Below are 16624 nucleotides of genomic sequence, written 5' to 3' on the forward strand. Positions count from 1 at the left end.
CTTCAGGCATACACACAGAAAGAATATTGCATAAATAAATAAATATTTAAAAAAATAAATAAATAAATTGAAAAAGATGGGCTCAACGCAAAACCAGAAAGTGTATATTGACTCCCTCACCGGCAGTGCTTTTCATCCCATTCTACGGTATCTATGACTACTTGAGAAGCTCAAGAGCTGAAAGGTTTACAGAACCACCCTTCTCAGTAGGAAAGAATTCCGGATTCCAAGGGTACCAGCACCTCTTAACCTTGGAGCTCGTCTACCAGGCCCAGGTGGAATCAGGTAATAGATTATTTATTTATTTATTTATTTATTTACTGTGATTTAAGGCTTAAAAAGACAGGAGGGTCTGCAGATAAATTTACTTTGTTTAGAACTTCACGCGTTTCCAGTGTGAGTTCCTTTCTTGGGCTCCGTACGTGCCTGTTAGTCCAGACACAACGACGTTTTGAATAAAGGTCAACAAGGGAGGTCACCCTCCGGAATCCTTTTACACCAAGGAGTCGCTGCAAAATCCCGGGCTTCCAACAGCTGCCGATTTCCGCCGGGAACTGCAAAACTTCTGGGGTTGCCATGGTCCAAGGGAGCGAAATGCTGGCCGCCCTCTGGTCCCGCAGCCCTAGCCGGCTGTTGCAGCGTCCTCTCCAGTCCCTTTCAAAAGCTTTTCAAGGGGATCCATACTTGGGGAGGAGCTCGGACGGGACATGAACCTGGGCTTCTGTCCAAATGACTGGGGCGAATAAAAGACGCTTTTCTTTAACTAACGGGATGCAGCCTTGCTTGTCTCAAACGTTTTTTTTTTTTTTTAACCCCTGAGTGTTTTTCTGGAGAGCAGAGACGGTTCATCCCAAGCTTAGCCTGCACATGGGCATCACCCTTCCAACTTGTGGCAAAAGGATTTCTCACCCTGCTCTGGGCGGGAAGGTGAGGTGAAAAAAATTGAAACACACACACACACACACACACACCCCTCCCTCCCCCAGCATCACCGCATCCCACCCCTTCCCAGCAGCCGGCCGGTGAGGTGAAAAAAATTGAATCACATACACACACACACACACGCACACACACACACACACCCCTCTCCAGCCGGCCGGTGAGGTGAAAAAAATTGAATCACACACACACACACACACACCGGTGAGGTGAAAAAAATTGAAACACACACACACACCCCTCCCCCAGCATCACCGCATCCCACCCCTTCCCAGCAGCCGGCCGGGGTGACTTGCAAATTCTGGGCACACTTTGACTAGGAAAGCGGGAAGAGCCTGAAATGCCAAGGCGCCAGCGGCTGCAGGCCTCGCGGTCGGTCCAGAGCATCCCGGTCGCCCCCGCGGTGGACTGGGGAGGATTTAGGGGCGCGCAGACAAAGCGGCGGCGGGGAGCCGGCGAGCGGCTGCGGCGGCTCGGGCGCGGGGAGGGGCGGCGCGGCGTCTTTTCCCGGCCCCGCGGCGGCGGCGGCGGCGGCGCGTCACGTTCTCTTCCCCGCCCCGAGCCCTAGAGCCGGGGAGGCGGGAGGCGGCGGCCGCGGCGGCTGCTGCTGCTGCTGTGAGGCAGGTGGCGGAGACCCCGGCGTCGCAGGCGGTGAGCGAAGCGCGGGCCTGTTCTCTCTCTCGCTCTCTCCTCTAACTCGCCGTCCCACCCTTTCTCTCCCTCCGCTCCTTCCCGTCGCTGGGGTCCGGGGGGGGGGGGTGGACGCTGGGAGGGAAGGCTCGCCTCCAGCTCCCGCCACGTACCCGGGCCGCGGCTGAGGAGACACGGGCGCACCCGTGAGTGCGGCGGGCGGTGAGGAGAGAGGACCGGCTGGCTGCGAGCGGCGCGCGGCCGACCGGCCGGCCCTGTCAGCCGCGGCCCGGGCCTCGCCTTCCTCCCGCCGCCTCAAGATGGAGCGTGGACTCCTTGCCCCTGCGCTGCCGCCTCGGGCGCCGCTCGCTCTCCCTCTCTCGGCCCGCGCCCTCTCCTCAGCTCCTGGGGTGGGTGCGGGGGCTCCGGGGACGGCTCTGCCCCTCGTGGAGGCCGCGGGTCCGGTTGGACCTGTTGCCCTGGACGCCGCCGCTCGTCACCTGAGCCGTCGTCCTCAGGCAGGGCCGGGAACACCGGGTACCCGCGAGCCGGCATGGAGGGCGCCCTTGCCCCGGTCGGCCCGGCCATGTCCCTGCTACGTCCCTGCTCGGCCCTGGGCTTTTGTTTTCCCTCAGACTCCGTGGGTCATTATTCTCTGAGGAGGAAGGGTGACTGGGGTGCCAAAGCTCTGAAATCACCGCTGCCGGGTAACCCGAACCTGCTCCCGCGGCCGGGGATTGGCACGGAAGACAGATGACACTTGTTCGGGGTGGGGGCGGGGGGATTTTAAAAGCAAGAACCTTCTGGATTTTCTCGAATTTGGAGGTCTTGGGTTCTTATGAGAACAACAACAGAAATACCGGATTCTGATTCTGGAGTCTAGCCCTGAGATCCCGCAGTCGCCCCGCTCATGTGGCTTTTCCTTCTGGCAGGCACCGCGCGCCACCCCCTTCCTCCTGCCCAGCCCCACCCCTCGGGTATGAAGAAAGGACACGTTAGATCTGTAGTCCGCGTGGGGATACCTCTTTTTAGCAAAAACTTGGGCGCCAATTACTGTTCTTTTAAGGGGCGTGGAGATGGTTCTGTAATTTCCCTTTTCTTTTTGTGTGCTTGTGATTCAGCAGCCTGGCCTCTCCCTCTTCTAGGCCGGGACTGTGGCTGCTTGGGGCTCTCTAAGTATTTATGCCGGGACTGGCTTCTGCGATTTGACGGTTCGGGTTCTGGGATGGTATTATTATTACTCGTGCCCGTGGCTTCCGGTCCGGAGAACAGTGTTTGGCTTCTAGGCGTCCTGATAAGCTAGTGCGAGACTCCTCAGGTATGTTGTGTCTCAGCCCCGGGGGCATTTCTTCCTCTTGAAAGAATAACAATTAACCTTTATTGGGAGCTTCTGGCCAGGCTCTCGGCTAGAGTGGGGTTTTTCAGCTTGCGTAATCCACCCTACCTAGGGAGGTTGTTGTCAGTCTCATTTCACCGAGAGGGCGTTGAAAGGTCAGAGTCACAGCCTTTAAGTGAAGTCAGGAGTTGTACTTCAGTCGGCTTCGTAATTTTGTCCGAACAGTGAATCAATGGCAAAAAAGCAAGGTTGGGCATTATTAAAGCCCAGGAAGTGGGTGAGTGCTCGGCTGAGAGTTAAGCCCCTTGTTGAGGTGCAGAGAAAGCTATTGGCTTCCTGCTAGACCTGGTTCAAAGGGTGAAAATTGAAACTGGGTGGCAGCTTTCCTAGGATCCCTGAACATGAGGATTTTGCCATTCTCTCTTTTTTTCAGTCATTGTTGAGCACACAAAACAAGCCAACCTGTTCTTTAAGGATAGAAACCTGAAGGGGGTTAGTAGTTACTCAAACTTACGTTTAGTACTTATGTATTTAGTGTGTGTGTTTGTGTATGTCAGTGGGTGGGTGCCCGGGTTCTGGGACTTGCTTGTAGAGGTCAGAGGGCAGACAGCTTGTGGGAGGCCGGGTCTTCTGTCATGTAAGTCCAGTGGATCAAACTCAGATTGTCAGACCTGACTGCAAGCAACTTTTCCTGATGAAGCCATCTTTCCACCCTAGAAGTTTAGTACTTTATTTATTTTTACCCAATTGTTATAATTTGTTTATTTTTATTTTATGTGCATTGATGTTTTGTCTGCATGTGTGTCTGTGTGAGGGTGTCAGATCTTGAAGTTACAGGCAGTTGTGAGCTGCCTTTGTGGGCACTGTGAATTGAACCCAGGTCCTGTGGATGAGCAACCCGTGCTCTCAACTGCTGAGCCATCTCTCCAGTCCAATTTTTACCCAATTTCTTCTTTTTCTTTTTTTAAGATTTATTTATTATATATGTATGCCTGCTTGTCAGAAGGGGGCACCAGATCTCATTACAGATGGTTGTGAGCCACCATGTGGTTGCTAGGTATTGAACTCAGGACCTCTAGGGAGAGCAGCCTGTCCTTTTAACTGCTGAGCCATCTCTCCAGCCCTATTATTTTTATTATTAACTTTGTTACATGATCCACTATGTGTGTGGAACTAAACCCAGGTCTTGCAAGAGTGGTAGTAAGTTCTTTTAACCTTTGCGCTATCTCTTCAGCCCTGTTTGTTTTAATTGCACGCACCCACACATGGGGAATTTGTGCATGTTAGGGAAGTACTTAGGGAGGCCTGATGAGAGCCAGAACTATAAGCAGTTGTCAGTCTCCCAATAGAGGTGCTAAGAACCCAGCTCAGGTCCTCTACAGTTACAGCACTTGCTCTTAACTGCTGAGCACTCCAGCACCCTCTTTTCTAAGATTTATTTTTATTTGTATGAGTGTTTGTCTGCATGTTTATGTTTCATGTGCATCCCTGGAGTTATGGGTGTTTGTGTGAGCTGTCATGTGAGTGCTAGGAACCAAAGCTGGGTCTTCTGCAACAGCAGTAAGTGCCCTTAACTCTCTCCTCTCTGTAGCTCTTGTAGACCAGGCTGGCCTCGAACTCACAGAGATCTGCCTGCCTCTGCCTCCCTAGTGCTGGGATTAAAAGTTTGTGCCACTACTGCCCGACCTGCCCTTAGCTGCTTAACTACCTCTCCAGTCCAGGGCTTGGAATCAAGAGGGCTGTGTGTAAGGGATGATTTGGTCTTGAATCCCTTACAAAGGTAGGAACTTTTAAATGTCCTTATGTTGACTTCCTGATGTTCATCATTATTATTTACAAGTAAATTTCTGTTTCTTCTTGAATTTACATACCAGAGGCAAGGGGCTTCGTGCCCCCTGCCCCCCACTCTGTGAAATCCTCTACAGAATTCTGCCATTTTATGTGCTCAAAGTCTTTGTTATGTAGTTAATTGAAATTATGGAATCCATAAATTTCAAGACTGGCTTTGTAGATGTCTGCACTAAAGAAGAAGAAAAAACACAGAAGTGGATCACGGTAAAGGCACAAGGAGATGGCTTAATCTTTGTTGACATTAAAAAAGCCATCTGACCCGTAATTCCTGGCAGGAGTTATTACTCTGCTCATGAATTATTAGACAGCTGTGTAAGGAGGCTTTAAACTATTACAGCATCCTATATATTTTTAATAAACATAGGGTATGTTGCCCATCTAGGTGGAACTCAAGAATCCCTGTGCTTTCCGGGCAGTGGTGGCGCACGCCTTTAATCCCAGCACTCAGGGAGGCAGAGGCAGGCGGATCTCTGTGAGTTCGAGACCAGCCTGGTCTACAGAGCTAGTTCCAGGACAGGCTCCAAAACCACAGAGAAACCCTGTCTCGAAAAAAAAAAAAAAAAAATCCCTATAAATCCCTGTGCTTTAAATCAACATTGATGGAAGAGTGACCTCTTTAGACTGCAGTCAGGATACAGAAGAAGCTTCTCTCACTTTTTTTTTTTTTTTAATAGGTTGACAGATTGTACTTAACCAACCTCGAATTTGGCTAGTACATCTGGGTTCATATCCTGGACCTGGCATGAAGTACCAAGGAATCTTGGCCACAGTCAGTAAAGAGATTTTTTTTCCCTTAAATCTCCATCTGGCACTTCTGGAAGGACAGATTCCATTAGCACTAACTCAATGGGTGGGTCTGGTTTTTGGTTTTCTGTTTATTGTGGTCCAGCAACAACATCTTAAATATTTTTTTTTTTCAAAGTCCTTGACAGGAGGAAATAGTCCTGTTACAGGATGCCTGTTGGGAAGCCTATCTAGTTTCTTAGTCCCTGGGGAAGCCTTCAGTTGAGAGCGGTGGTGCATGCCTTTAGCCTTTAATCCCAGCACTCAGGAGGTAGAGGCAGGTGGATCTCTGTGAGTCTGAGACCAACCTAGTCTACAGAGTGAGTTCCAGGACAGGCTCCAAAGCTACAGAGAAACCCTGTCTCGAAAAACAAAATAATAATAATAATTTTTTCCCTGACTGTACAGATTATTTTTATTATCGTGTGTGTATGTGTCTGCGCATGAATGTGGCGGTCAGAGGATATGTTAGTTACGTCACTGTTGCTGTAATAAAACCCTATGACTGAGTCAGCTTATAGAAGAGAGTTTATTTGGGTTTACGGTTCCAGAGGGAGACACTCATGACATGGCAGCAGGGGCAGGAGCAGAAAGCAGAGGATTGATTATATTTTCACCTGCAAGCAGGAAGCACAGAGAGCAATCTGGAAGTCGGGTGAGGCTGTGAGCTCTCCAGGCCCACCCAGTGCTGCTGTACCTGCTCCTCCTCAGCACCAGCTGAGGACCAAGTGTGAAAATACCTGAGCCCGTGGAAGACGGGCATTCAGACAACCAGGGGGTCAGTTCTCTCCTTTGACCCTGTGGTTTCCAGCAGAGTGCTCCTGTCCACTGAGCCATTTTTCTGGCCCTATACATTCCTCAATTCATGTCATACCCTGAAGTATTTGGAATCCCTTTAGGAAAGATAGGTGAAGGTAGGGGTATTTTCCTAGAATTTTTTCCCCCTTGAGACAGGGTTTCTACGTTTAGCCCTGGCTGTCCTAGAACTTCCTCTGTAGACCAGACTGACCTTGAACTCAGAGACCCGCCTGCTTCTGCCTCCAAGTGCTAGGATTTAAAGTGGTGTACCACCACCTTCTGGCTCTAGATTTTTTTTTAAAAAATATAAATATCCTTTATTGGTTGCAGTAGTCAATTGAAGAATCCTGTTCTTGTTATTTAGGTCTTATCTACAGATCCTGTTAAAGCCTGAAAATTGTGTCTGTGTGTGTTGCTGGAGATCGAATCCAGGACATTGTGCATGCTAGGCAAGTGCTCTACTGCTGAGCTACATGCCCAGCCCTTTGAAGACTTTGTGGCTTTTTTGTTTGTTTGAGATAGGGTTTCTTTGTAGCTTTGGAGCCTGTCCTGGAACTCGCTCTGTAGACCAGGCTGGCCTCAGAACTCAGAGATCACCTGCCTCTGCCTCCTGAGTGCTGGGATTAAAGGCGTGCACCCCTCCCCCGCAGCCTGAAGACTTTGTTTTTTAAGACTTTAAAAAAAGTAGGGCACTGGTGGCCTATAATCCCAGCACTTGGCTAAGCCTAGAATTTACTGTGTAGACCCTGCTGGCTGCAAACTTTCAGTGATCCCCTTGCTTCAGTCTCTTGAGAACTGAGATTATAGGTATGCACCATTCTATCCAGCAATAGCTCTCTCTATTTATTTTTATTTTTTAAAAAATATTTATTTATTTATTTATTTATTATGTATACAATATTCTGTCTGTGTGTATGCCTGAAGGCCAGAAGAGGCCACCAGACCTCATTACAGATGGTTATCAGCCACCATGTGGTTGCTGGGAATTGAACTCAGGACCTTTGGAAGAGCAGGCAGTGCTCTTAACCGCTGAGCCATCTCTCCAGCCTCCTCTCTATTTATTTTTTGAGGTAAGGTCTCACTACATAGGCTTGGTTGGCCTGGAATTTATTATGTAGACCAGGCTGGACTTGTAGTCACAGAGATTCACCTGCCTCTGCCTCTGCCTCTCAAGTGCTGGGATTAAAGGCATGTGCCACCATATTTGACATATTTTTTTTTATTTACATGTGATGTGTTTGTGAGTGTCTGCATGTGTGTGTTTGTGAGTGTCTGCATGTGTGTGTTTGTGAGTAACTGCATGCATGTGTGTGTGTGTGTCTGCCTAAGGAGGTCAGAAGAGGGTGTTGGATCACTGTAGCTAGTTGTGGGTGCTGAAAACAAACTTGGGTCTTTTGGAAGAGCAATGATGTTCTTATGTGCTTGAGCCACCAGCTCAAGTTTTTCAGCAGCTCCCACCCCCATTGAGGTAGAGCCTCAGTATACAGCCAAGGATAGCTTTGAACTGGTGATCTGTTGTGGTCTGGAGTCCTAGGTGTGTGCTACCATTCCCAGCTCCTTCCTTTCTTGACTGCAAACTGCAGCTCTGTTATTTTGTGGAAGACTTTAGATAAACCTCTGGAGCCCAGTTCCTTCATCTGTAAGTTGTGGATAACAGTTGCTTGGTAGTGGTCATGTAATAAGTGGATCAGTGGGTGTAGACTCAGTGAGTGCTCTTCTTTCCCCCTTTCAGCTAGCAGTATTATTCCGTCATTTAAATTGTACTGGGAAACAGGTTTCCTGGTTTCAGAAATAAACCTTTCTTCCTGCCATGTTTACAGAGTTAGTTTTGAGTAGGAGTGGCCTGCATGACAGAAAGGGCATGTCAGTGGGGAACTTGTGATTTACAAGGACTTGTGTTCCGAATGGAAAAGCAACTTGTGCTCCTCCTGTCAGAACTTGTGCCTTGCCAACTCTCAGGCCCTTTCGTATGCTCCCAGTTTTCTTTCTCAAGGTTTAATTAAGGTGGAGTTCTTCTCAGGTCTGGTAGAACTTGTGTGTCAGCATCACAGGTTAGCTGTGACCAACACTGAAGTTGGCACTTACAATCCAAATGAAAGCAATTCTGAGTGTGTACTGATGGCATCCGGGCTGACTGCTCGAGACAGTGCTGTGTTTGTGAGTGCATTTAATAGACGAATGGGGCTTCTGAAGTCAGCACTCTGCAGTATTATCAATATGGAAATGTTATTTTTTCCACTGGCTCTCAAGACCCACAGCACCTATTACAGTTGCACATTTGCAAAGTAAAACAGAAAGCCTTTAAAGAGGGGAGAAAAAATCCCAAATAATGAGGGAGTTCTTGATCCTTCTGAGCCGTCTGCCCTTTTCTTGTTCTGAACAGCTGGTATGCTTTTGCTTTCAGTATCGGCCATGTGTGTCGTGAAGGAGCACCAGTGCGCCTTCTTTGTCTTCAGATTGTGAGGAAGACAGTTTTTTTTTTAAATTTATTTATTTATTAAGAATTTCTGCCTCGTCCCCGCCACCGCTTCCCATTTCCCTCCCCCTCCCCTGATCAAGTCCCCCTCCCTCATCTGCTCGAAGAGCAATCAGGGTTCCCTGACCTGTGGGAAGCCCAAGGACTGCCCACCTCTATCCAGGTGAGCATGCACCTGAAACGACCCTTTTAAATCCCTGCTATATGTAACAGATCAGAAGCTTGTTCGCCAGTCAGGAGTCTATCTACAGATTGGAGTTTAAGTCATAGACCATTAAGTAACAAGCGATTACACTTTTAGAATCGGTTTCCTCAGTGGTAAAGTGAATTTGTTGAACTAGGTTGCTAAGGTCTCTTCTGAGTCTAAAGTTTTATATTAAGCATTTTGTTCCCTTTTACACATTAGCATAATTGACTGTTGCTGACCTCAAGTTCTTCTGGGGGATACTAACCAAAGCTCGTAATTTTAATCTCCTTTAAGATCTGTTTTTAAGCAGTGACATAAATCAGAGTTACAGAATCACCAGGAGTTTTATAGAATGTTGTGTAAATGAACAAAATAGCTCAAATTATTTGGCTTTCTGAGTTTCTTATTTTTCACATTCTTTTGCAGGTGGAAGAACTTTGGGAGGCTGTTTGTTTTTGTGTATGTAAGCCATAAGAACAGTAGTCCTCATTGCCTTGAGCCAGGCAGATAGTCATAATCACTGGCAGTTGCATCAGAGTTTAGAGTTCTTCCTTTAAAAAACGTTGTCTACAGAGAAACCCTGTCTCGAAAAACCAAAAAAAAAACCCAAAAAACCAAAAAACAAAAACCGTTGTCTAAACTGGGCAGTGGTAGGGCATGCCTTTAATCCCAGCACTCAGGAGGCAGAGGCAGGGAGATCTCAGTGAGTTCGAGGTCGACAAGGTCTACAGAGTGAGTTCCACGACAGAGCTGTTACATAGAGAAACCCTGCCTTGAAAAACAAACAAAAAAAGCATTGTTTAGTGTCTTAGCCCCTGCTGGGGGGTTGGTTGCGTTTTCTTTCTGTCTCTCTCTCCCCTCCCTTTTAAAAACCACTCTTGATTACAACTTGTGCTCTATACTGTGTCATACAACCTAAGTTTTAAAACCATATAATTTTCAAGTATGACTTAATTTTTCAGAGGATTATGTCTACTTCTGACTTTTTCATAAAGATGCTGTAAACCTTTCTATTTACTGTCAGTGTCTTACCGTATGATGCTCTCAAACCAACACTTAATGCTGACAGGTTGATTTTTTTTTTTTTTTTTTTTTGGTTTTTCGAGACAGGGTTTCTCTGTGGTTTTGGAGCCTGTCCTGGAACTAGCTCTTGTAGACCAGGCTGGTCTCGAACTCACAGAGATCCGCCTGCCTCTGCCTCCCAAGTGCTGGGATTAAAGGCGTGCGCCACCACCGCCCTGCTGACATGTTGATTTTATAAATTACTCTGTAAGGGCTTGATCGGTAGAAACTGGAAGTAAGACTCCCTTGTAACACCTTTTGAATTAAGGAGCCAGTTAATTTTCTGATTCTCACCGGTTTGTTTTGGCCCTGGAGAATCTAATTGTTTGTTTGAATAGTGACTCCTTTGTTTACTGTCATCTTTTGTTCCTTACTCTTGTTGGTCGGTTCCTTTTTTAACTTTTTCATTTTAAGGCTATTGAGTCTGCCCCTTTTGTTCATTTATTATTCGGTTTTTGTTGGGGGATCGTGTTTGAAGACAGGGTTTCTCTGTGTAGTTGGCTGTCCTGGAACTGAGAATCCGCCTGTCGTCTGAGTGCTGGTATTAAAGGAGTATGCCACCTCCTCCTGGTTTATTATAATTTTTTTCAGTACTTGAAATGAAACCCAGGGCTCTGCACATTCTAGCAAGCACTCAGTCTACCACTGAGCTACCTCCCTAGACTGGGTCTGGCCTTTTAAAAATATTTAGGGGAATGGATGTGGTGGTGTAAGCCTTTAATTCCAGGACTCAGGAGGCAGAGGCAGGTGTATCTCTGAGTTCCAGCCAGGGTTAGTGAGAAGTGATACTTATGTTGAGAAGTATCAGGGACAGTAGGTCTAGTGGTCTTACATCAGCATCCTGTTTTTTATTTTTTTTATCTTTTGTCAACTGGATGCAGGGTCACCTGGGAAGAGGAACCTTGATGGAGAAAATACCTTCATCAGATTGCCTGTAGGCACGTCTAAAGGGTATTTTCTTGATTAATGATTAATGTGGGGGGCCCAGCCGACTCTGGACCGTGCCACCCCTAGGCAAGAGGTGATGGGTTGTTTAAGAAAGCAAGCTGAGGGGGCTGTAGAGATGGCTCAGTGGTTAAGAGCATTGCCTGCTCTTCCAAAGGTCCTGAGTTCAATTCCCAGTAACCGCATGGTGGCTCACAACCATCTGTAAAGAGGTCTGGCGCCCTCTTCTGGCCTTCAGGCATACAGACATACACACAGAATATTGTATACATAATAAAAAAAATAAATATAAAAAAAAAAAGAAAGCAAGCTGAGCCGGGCAGTGGTTGCGCACGCCTTTAATCCCAGCACTCAGGAGGCAGAGACAGGTGGATCTCTGTCAGGTTGAGGCCAGCCTGGTCTACAGAGTGAGTTCCAGGACAGCCAGGCTACACAAGAGAAACCCTGTCTCAGGAAAAAAGTAGGCAGAGTTCTTCCATGACTTCTGCTTCAGTTTTGCCTCCAGATTCCTGCCTTGAGCTTCACCTGATGATGGATGGACTGTAAGCTCTAAGTTAAATAAAACCTCTTCTCCCAATGTTACTTTTGGTCATGATGTTTGTTTTTGGTGTTTCTAGAACTAAAATTAGTGTTGTAGAACTAAATGGAAATATGAGTAGTAGATATGTAACACCGTTAGTAAAGTTGTTGTGTGTGTATACGTGTGCACGTGTGTGTACGTGCACACACTCACCCGCTCAGAGGACTGACTACCTTGAGCGTTAGTCTCTGCTCCTCATCCTTTTTTTTATTTTTGGGAACAGGGTTTTTCTGTAGCTTTGGGGCCTGCCTTGGGACTTACTCTGTATTAAAGGCGTGCACTACCACTGCCGGGTGTTCCTCACCTTTTTTGAGACAAGGGTCTCTGTTGTTTATACACTGTAGACGTGAGCTTCTAGGGGCTTTGTTTTTGCCTCCATCTTGTACTAGTACTGAGGCCACAGGCAAACACTTATATTACACATCTGGCTTTTTGTTTTGTTTTGTTTTTTTAAGACAGGGTTTCTGGTTTTGAAAACAGGATTTCTCTGTATAACAGCCCTGACTGTCCTGGAACTCGCTTTGTAGACCAGGCTGTCCTCGAACTCACAGAGATCGGACTGCCTCTGCCTCCCCCGTGCTGGGATTAAAGGTGTGTGCCACCATGCCCGGCTCATATCTGGCTTTTACATAGTTTCTGGTGATTTGAATGCAGGTCATTATGCTTGTATGGCAAACACTTTTACCCAGTGAGCCATCTCCCCAGCCCCAAAGTGGTTTTTTCATTTGTTTTGAGTAAAGTGTGATGGAACATGCCTGTAATCCCAGCGCTGGTGGATAGAGGCAGGAGAATCAGGTATTCTGGTATCTTTAACTACTTGTTAGCTCTGTGTCAGACCCTGTCTCAGAAAAACAAGAGCCTGACAAATGGCTCAGTGAGTAAGAACACTTGTTCTGCAAGAATGAAGAGTTGAGTTCAAATGTATAGTACACGCATAAAAACCAGGCACACTTCACAGACCTGTGACCCAGCATTGGGGTGGAGACATGTGAATTCTGAGAGCTAGCTAGCTGGCCGGCCAGCCTGCCTTAAACAGCAAACAGTGAGAAACTGTCCCAAGGCAGTAAGTCAGAGAACAGTAGACTAAGACATTTGATGTCCTCTGGCCTCTTCTCTCTGCATGTTCATGCAAAGGCACATGTACCCGCACACTTCTGTGCATGCACCCACATAGGTATACTACAGGCACATCACACGCGCACACACACACACACACACACACACACACACACACACTCATGTTAATTTTTTAAAGCTGGCTGCCAGGCAATTCTGCGCTTGCTGCATAAGCATGTGGATCATCTGAGCTTGAGTTTGGATACCCAGGATCCATGTAAAATCTAGGTGTAAGGCCAGGTGTGATGGCACACTTTAATGCCAGCATTTGGGAGACAGAGGCAGGTGGATCTCTGATTCCAGGATAGTCTCATCTACATAGTTCCAGGACAGTCAGATCTACATAGAGAGACCCTGTCTCAAACAAACCAACCAGCCAGGCGGAAGTGGCGTACGCCTTTAATCCCAGCATTCGGAACCCAGAGGCAGGTGGATTTCTTTGAGTTCGAGGCCAGCCTGGTCTACAAAGTCTAGTTCCAGGGCATCCTCCAAAGCTGCAGAGAAACCCTGTTTTGAAAAACCAAAACCAAACAAACAAACACCCCTCCCCCAAAACCCCAGAAAACAGAATGAATAAGCAAACAAACAAACCAGGCATGGTAGCTTCTACCTGTAATCCCAGTAATGGGAGTTAGAGACAAAGAATCCCTGGGGATTGCTGGTGAGCTAGTCTAGCCAAATCAGTGAGCTCTGGGTTGAGGGGGAGATCCTATGTCAAAAAATATGATGGAGAGTGAGGCCAGTGAGATTATTCAGCAAGTAAAGATGATCGCTGACACCGGATCGCTGAGCCAGTGTAAAGGTAAAAACCACTTAACAAAATTTTCTTCTGACCACCACATGCTTGTTCCTCCCCTCCCCAGTAAAAATAAATTAAAATTAAATGAAATTTAAAAAGACAAAGGGGCTGGTGATTGAGGAAGATCCCCACGTCAACTTCTGGCCTCAGCCCACATGCTCAGATTTGTATGTAGACCTACACATATGTACCCCTCCCAACAAAGGTAGTATGGTCATGCAATTGGGGTGCTAGGACCGGAGAATCCTTGACAGATCGATACATAGGTAAATGAGACAGTGTCTCAAAAACAAGGGGAGAGGGGAATGAATTAAAATAAATTGTAAAAAAACAATTTCTCCTTTGCTTAAAAAATATTTTATGTGGCTGGATGGTGGTGGTACACAACTTTAATCCCAGCACTCAGGAGGCAGAGACAGTTGGATCTCTGTGAGTACAAGGCCAGCCTGATCTATAGAGTGAGTTCCAGGATGGTTCCAAAGCTACAGAAAAACTCTCTCAAAAAAATTTTTTTTTTAGGGCTGGAGAGATGGCTCAGCGGCTAAGAGCATTGCCTGCTCTTCCAAAGGTCCTGAGTTCAATTCCCAGCAACCACATGGTGGCTGACAACCATCTGTAATGAGGTCTGGTGCCCTCTTCTGGCCTGCACACAGACAGAATATTGTATGCATAATAAATAAATAAATAAATATTTAAAAAAAAAAATTTTTATGTGTGTGGGTGTGTACCATGTGAATTCCTGGTGTCCATAGAGACCAGAAGGTCAGATCCCCTGAAACTGGATTTACAGACAGCTGTGAGCTACCATGAGGAAGCAGGGAATTGAACCTGGATCCTCTAGAAAAAAGCAGCCAGTGGGGGGCTGGAGAGATGGCTCAGTGGTTAAGAGCATTGCCTGCTCGTCCAAAGGTCCTGAGTTCAATTCCCAGCAACCACATGGTGGCTCACAACCATCTGTAATGAGGTCTGGCGCCCTCTTCTGGCCTGTAGGCATACAGACAGAACATTGTATACTAAATAAATAAATAAATAAATATTTTTTTAAAAAAGCAGCCAGTGCTCTTAACCTCTGGTCCATATTTTTAGTCCTACTCCACACATTGCTTTTTTTGTTTTTGTTTTTTGAGACAGGTTTTTGCATTTAACAGCCCTGACTGTCCTAGAACTTGTTCTGTAGTCCAGGCTGGCCTTGCGCTCACAGAGATCCACCTGCCTCTGCCTCCTCAGTGCTGGGATTAAAGGCGTGCGCCACCATTGTCCAGCAACATTGCCTTTCTTAAAGCAGTATCTTATGCCTCTTGCCTCACCCTCTCAGGTGCTCGGATTATAGACATGGGTCCCCTGTGTCTGGTTTATTTGTCGCTTTTGAACTTGACTAAGATATCACACTTTCTTTTTTTTTTCTTTTTTTTTTATTTATTTTTCCATTCCTCCCTCCTCCCATTCCCCTCCCGCTCCCCCACTCACCCTCCTCCCTCCCACATTTTCTGGTTTATATGAAAAGTTTTTCTCAATTTCATTTTGTATGGGATTATTTTTTTTTTTTTTTGGTTTTTCGAGACGGTTTCTCTGTGGCTTTGGAGCTTGTCCTGGAACTAGCTCTGTAGACCAGGCTGGTCTCGAACTCACAGAGATCTGCCTACCTCTGCCTCCCGAGTGCTGGGATTAAAGGCGTGTGCCACCATCGCCGGCTTGTATGGGATTTTTTTTCAGGTTGTTTGTGCTTAGTTTTTGGCTCATCTACATGTTTAGGAAGTTAAGGCTTTGCATTATATTTTAGGGTTTCTTGGCATTAACATTATTTTCTTTTATTCTTTTGACAGTTGTTATATAACCTAATGTGGCTTGGAATTCACTAGGCTAGTGTCTAGCTCTCAATCTTCCTGTCAACTTTATGTCATGGATCTGGGAGGGGCTCTTGAGACCTTATCTATCCTGGGGGATTAGTAGTAACTGGGGAAGGGGTAGCTCCTGGGAGACATTTTTTTTTTTTTTTGGTTTTTCGAGACAGGGTTTCTCTGTGGTTTTAGAGCCTGTCCTGGAACTAGCTCTTGTAGACCAGGCTGGCCTCGAACTCACTGAGATCCGCCTGCCTCTGCCTCCCAAGTGCTGGGATTAAAGGCGTGCGCCACCATCGCCCGGCAGGAGACATTTTTTCATTGTTATAGCCACTGGTAAGATTCCATGTTCCTTAACTTTTAACCCTTTAACCTATATCTCTGGCCCATGCTCCTGTAAGCAACCCTAATGAAACTCATTGGTACACACATGCAAACATGCATGCACACAAACACACGCATGCATGTGTGACATGAAAATAGAATGTGGTCAAAATACATTACATGGAGTTTGGCAAGATGGCTCAGAGGATGAAGGCCTTAGTCATCAAATCTGACAGTCTGAGTTCAGTCCTCCAGATCTACATGGTGGAAGGAAAGAACCGGCTCTTGCAAATTGTCCTCTGATCTTTACATTTGGACACTTCCCCTATCACCAATAAAAAATAAGTATTAAAAAATATTATATGCATACAAGAAAGAATCACAATCAAACCCATTATTATACATATAATCAATGTATGGTAATGTCTTGGTTACTTTGCTATTGCTGTGATAAAGACACCATTACCAAGGCAATTTATAAAATAACGCATTTAATTTGGGGCTATGGTTTCAGAGGGTTAGCATCCATGATGACCAAGCAAAGACATGCAACAGGATCAGCTAAGAGCTTACATCTTGATACACAAATAAGAGGCAGAGACAGAGAAGGAGATTGGGAATGACTCAAGTCTTTTGAAATGTCAGAGCCTTTCCTCAAGTGACACACCTTCTCTAACAGGGCCACTTCTCCCAATCCTTCCCAAGTATTCCACCAGCTTGGGAACAAATATTCCAACATACAAGCCTATGAGAGCCATTCTTATTCAAACCATCACAGCTAATAAAGACATTTTTCAAGTTCATAATCCTTCTACCTCTGCTTCCTAAGTTCTGGGACTACAGGCATGTACTATCATCATGCCCAGCTTAATCTTTTTTTTTTTAAATATTTTTTTTTTTTTAACTCCTGAGTTTTGGAATGCTCTGCTAGAAATAGTTAAATAGGGGACTGGAGAGATG

General features: G+C 46.3%; 1 protein-coding gene across 10 annotated transcripts in view; it reads left to right on the forward strand.

Annotated features, from left to right (window-relative positions):
- The first annotated feature begins 1464 nt into the window (after positions 1 to 1464).
- Clip1 (CAP-Gly domain containing linker protein 1) overlaps positions 1465 to 16624 on the forward strand; it is a 120464-nt gene continuing 105304 nt past the window's right edge. For 7 of the 10 annotated variants that reach the window (XM_041645997.1, XM_041646023.1, XM_041646033.1 and 4 more), the window contains exon 1: positions 1475 to 1590. The gene's annotated coding sequence lies outside the window, so the exon portion shown is untranslated. Of the gene's footprint in view, positions 1591 to 2463; positions 2888 to 16624 lie in introns of those variants that run through there. The other 3 variants (XM_041646089.1, XM_041646079.1, XM_041646005.1) reach the window with 3 other exon arrangements.

The sequence above is a fragment of the Microtus oregoni genome, unplaced genomic scaffold (assembly GCF_018167655.1).
Source record: "Microtus oregoni isolate MIOR12 unplaced genomic scaffold, Mior012 000003F_ref0000135, whole genome shotgun sequence".
NCBI lineage: Eukaryota > Metazoa > Chordata > Mammalia > Rodentia > Cricetidae > Microtus > Microtus oregoni.